Here is a 4,495-nt window from a genome sequence, read left to right as displayed (position 1 = left end):
TGTGAATTTGTGAAAGATAAACTTACAAGTAAGTTATGTTAACTTTCTATTAATTTTGTCAGTCCTCTGAGAGTTGAACAAACTAGAGTTTTTAGGTTAGCACTTTAAAAAATTGAAAGAAGAAAACAAAGGAGTGGGAACTATTTCCCAGTGAGCTTAGCGGCATGTTTTTATATCCTGTGTGGCACCGTAAATGAGAAATATGTTACTTTTATTTGTTATTAAAGCAAATGTTCATTTTAATGCAGATCAAAGTTTTTAATCCATGGCATTTCACCAAATTCTACGTTGTCTGTGATTTTAGTGCCTATTGTAAAAGATAAGGCTGGTAAAATAAATAGCAAAGACAACTATCAGCCTATAGCTTCGGCCAGTACTTCATCAAAAGTCTTGGAGAGGGCTCTGCTAAGTAAAATCGAGAAGTTTATAGCCACATCTGATAATCAGTTCGGTTTTAAACCAAAACTTGGCAGTGATATGTGCATCAAGGAAATCTTGGATTTAAACAAGAGACATGGTACCATAATTTTTATGTGTTTCATAGATGCATCAAAAGCATTTGACCATGTTAATCGTAAAAAAATGTTTTATAAATTACATGAGAGAGGAGTTCCTAAATATTTATTAAGAATATTAGTGTATTGGTACAGACATGCTCACTAGAGCATGTCTGTAAAATGGGGAAACTCTGTATTGGCTTCTTTTTATGTGGGTAATGGTGTGCAGCAAGGCAGCATCTTGTCTCCTTCCCTTTTTAACCTATATATGGATGATTTATCTAAACTGTTGAATCAATGTAGGACTGTGCTGTTGGGTTGGCAACAGAACCATCAACCACCTGATGTATGCTGAAGATCTTGTGATCCTTTGTCCATACAGTGCTGGTCTGCAGCAACTGTTAAGGGTTGCTCTCAGTATGGGTTACTGTATGATATTAAATACAACGCAAAAAAGAGCAACATCATGATTGTCAAGAGCAAAGAAGACACTAAATTATCTTTCCCTGACTTCACACTGTCTGGCAGCATCTTCCAAGTTACTGATGAGGTGAAATATTTGGGACATTACAACACCACTGACCTGTCTGATAGAGACATTTACAGAGCGTTGTATTCAATATGCACAAGCTAATATGCTCTTTCGGAAGTTCTCCATGTGCTCAGCATCTGTAAAAACTGCACTCTTTAAAGCATATTGTACTCCGATGTATACTGCCCACCTGCCCATACTGCATTACAGAAAAAGCAGTATGCAAAAATACGAAAAATCTGTATTTTCTCTTCTTTCTTATGCACTTCTTGTTACTGTGCACTATTTTATTTTTATATTTGTATCATGTTCGAATAAAATTTCATTTCAATTTCAATTTCAATTTCAGGTCGCTTACTGTTCTGGTGAACTGCTAGGTAACCACTCCCCTCTGCCACTCCCTTTTTGCAGCTCCTCTCTGCCCGTTAGTGAGGAGAACCAGGTGGACTCAATCTTCTAGCAATCAGAGTGCAGCTACTTTTGGTGTGACTGATCTGTCACCCCTGTTTGAGAGCATGAGAAGCAAACAGCGCTGGTAGCATGTAAATTCAGAACTGTGTAAAAGTTTCTACAAACTGTGAAAGACAGCCGGTAAGCCTCACAATGCTGTTGCTCATTGCTGAATTTCATTGGAGCAGCAAATGAACTCTGATTGATTATTGTATCAAATTGTTTAATCTTATTGAAGTCAAGCTAGTAAGTTAAAAAGAAAAAAAGAAGAAAAAATACACTTGGTGTTTATTGGTTAAAGTAGAAAGAAAAAAATGTTGGTCAGAATGTTTGTGAAAATATTTAACAAAATGATAAAAATGCTAATTTATTTATTGCTGTTGAATTTTACTATAAAATATTTATTATACTTTTAAAATAACTGGTTTAAAGGGGTAGAAATCTGATTTTCACAATGTATTTATCTTGTTAATTTCAGAATGTAATAGATGTCTTTCTGTTTCTTTTGAGGTTTTTCACCTATGGGCTATGTGCAATGTCCTATGTGGACAATCATACAAAAAATAAAGATGAGTCAACTAAATTAAAGGCTCTTTGAGTGAAATCCAGTTCAAACTTCTCAGTGGAAACTATCCATTTCAAGTGGGGAATTGCACAGTAAACCTAACCTGAAAAAACTTGACACTTACTATGATGGCATGAGGATGCTCCTTAGGGTGCCACGATGGAGTAGTGCCAGTCAGATGTTTATAAATGCCAATGTACCAGCTTGCGCTGCTGTGCTTCAAAACATTGTGTACAGATGTGTAGGTTAACAGACCCTGTAAACATCATTCAGACTTTGACCAATCCTGTTCAAAGATTAGTGAGGTTCTTCTCTAGTTTGTGGAATCACTGGTGCCTTAGTTTATATGGCAGTGGATCATTATTTTATTTTTATTGTTCTTGTTTTTGTTCTGTTCCTTTTTTATGGACCATAATTGTCTAAATAAAGAGGATTGATTGATTCATTGATGCAAAGCTTGACGATAATGTCCTGTCATGTTCACACTAAATGTTTTTGAGCAGAATTTGTTGTGATGTATGTTTAATAAAATTCATTATCACATCAGAAATTTTGTTCATTCAATTTGAAACAATTAAAATTATTAAAAATAAAATGAGTAGTTATTTTAACTTGATATGAGTGAAAATCATGCAAAAGTGTGTGTGCTCTTTAACTAGGTGACAGCAGTTTTTTCTTGCATATTGAGAAATAATTATTTGGTTTAAATTGAAGCATTAAATTACAACTCACAATACAAGATTAATGAACTATTAAAACTTAAAAAAAAACATTCAACAAGATGTGATTGTTAAATCTGCTTCATGAACTTTAATTTCTGAGTTAAAACCAATATAATTTTCCTGTCACTTTAACTACATTTTCAAGGCAGCAGACTTTCATTTTCAAGTTAACCAACTTCAAATATTTTACAGTGCACCTATTTAAATCCTGGTGTATGTTATTCTGTTTCTATATTCTATTGACAATTGAACTGCCTTTTGGGGGTGTGAATATTCCCCTAAATATCACATATTTTGCACACTTCAAGGGAAATGAAATTTTGCCTGCATTGGGTGCTGGCAAAACAAAAGTCTCCACAGTGTAGATAGATTTTTGTACATGTGAGACCATTTTTTCACATGTTCAGAATGTTGGTACACAATGATGGTGCACTGCAGTGCAAACATAAACAAGTCCGAAATCGTAGAGGAAGTGGCTAATTTTAATCAAGATCATTTTGAGGTTTTGCATATGTTGTATTTTAACAAGTTATTTAACATTTTTAGTATCTACTTCAAACTTGGCTGATATTTTTAATGTTTGGGTAATTAAAAGCAATTGAAGGCTTAAGGCATTCAACATCAAGATATTTTAAGCAAATGTACAGTGTGCCTTTGTGTTGTGCAAGTCAGTTTACAACACTCCCAAGGATGGAATCACTGCTCTCTTCTTTAGAATGAAACATTGCGTTTTTCTTGATATTTTTTTTTGCTGGTTACCAATTTAGTAAGTAGGGTATCCTTTTCTATATAGTGTTTAGGTGATCTAGAAAACTATTTCCCTTCGATATAAAATGAGAATTGTGAAATGTTATTGTCTGATATCAGCAAACATTTGAGTGACTAAAAAACCAGAAGAAATCTGCACGGGGAAATCTGCTTTTTTACTAGCTTGAAGTTGCATGATACTATATACTAACTTTACTGGTTGCTCTAAATCCAACATATTATCCTGTGCAATTGTACATGTAGCTCCTTGCAAATGTAATAACTTCTTCAATAAGTTTTGGGTGGGAATTTGAAGAGAATGCCAAAACTTAAAATGTTTTGGCATTTAAGGTTTTGGCAGATAAAGCCACCCCTATGTTAAAGGGGGGAACGATATCTGATGGGTGAAATATGGGCATCAGATACCGTTCCCCCCTTTAACATAGGGACTGATGGGTGAAATATGGCCATCAGATACCGTTACCCCCACTGTAAAACAGGGGGAATGGTATCTGATGGGTGATTTATGTACATCAGATACCGTTCCCTCATTTTACTACAGGGGGAACGGTATCTGATGGGTGAAATATGGGCGTCGGATATCGTTCCCCGCTTTAGGGGAAACGGTATCTGATGGGTGAAATATGGGCATCACATACCGTTACCCCCACTGTAAAACAGAGGGAACGGATTCTGATAGATTTATGTACATCAGATACCGTTCCCTCATTTTACTACAGGGGAAACGGTATCTGATGGGTGAAATATGGGCATCACATACCGTTACCCCCACTGTAAAACAGAGGGAACGGATTCTGATAGATTTATGTACATCAGATACCGTTCCCTCATTTTACTACAGGGGAAACGGTATCTGATGGGTGAAATATGGGCATCACATACCGTTACCCCCACTGTAAAACAGAGGGAACGGATTCTGATAGATTTATGTACATCAGATACCGTTCCCTCATTTTACTAC

The 4,495-nt window shown here is 35.6% G+C and overlaps 1 long non-coding RNA gene across 1 annotated transcript in view; it reads left to right on the top strand.

Moving 5' to 3' along the window:
* The first annotated feature begins 1,840 nt into the window (after positions 1–1,840).
* The window catches only part of LOC107834591 (uncharacterized), an 18,212-nt gene continuing 15,557 nt past the window's right edge, over positions 1,841–4,495 (top strand). The window contains exon 1 of the long non-coding RNA XR_001660394.1: positions 1,841–2,009. This is a non-coding gene — a long non-coding RNA (uncharacterized LOC107834591). The remainder of the gene's footprint in view (positions 2,010–4,495) is intronic.

Source organism: Poecilia formosa, unplaced genomic scaffold, assembly GCF_000485575.1.
Source record: "Poecilia formosa unplaced genomic scaffold, Poecilia_formosa-5.1.2 Scaffold679, whole genome shotgun sequence".
Lineage (NCBI taxonomy): Eukaryota > Metazoa > Chordata > Actinopteri > Cyprinodontiformes > Poeciliidae > Poecilia > Poecilia formosa.
The sequence above is the reverse complement of the archived record's forward strand: the minus strand, read 5'-3'. Positions and strand labels throughout refer to the sequence as shown.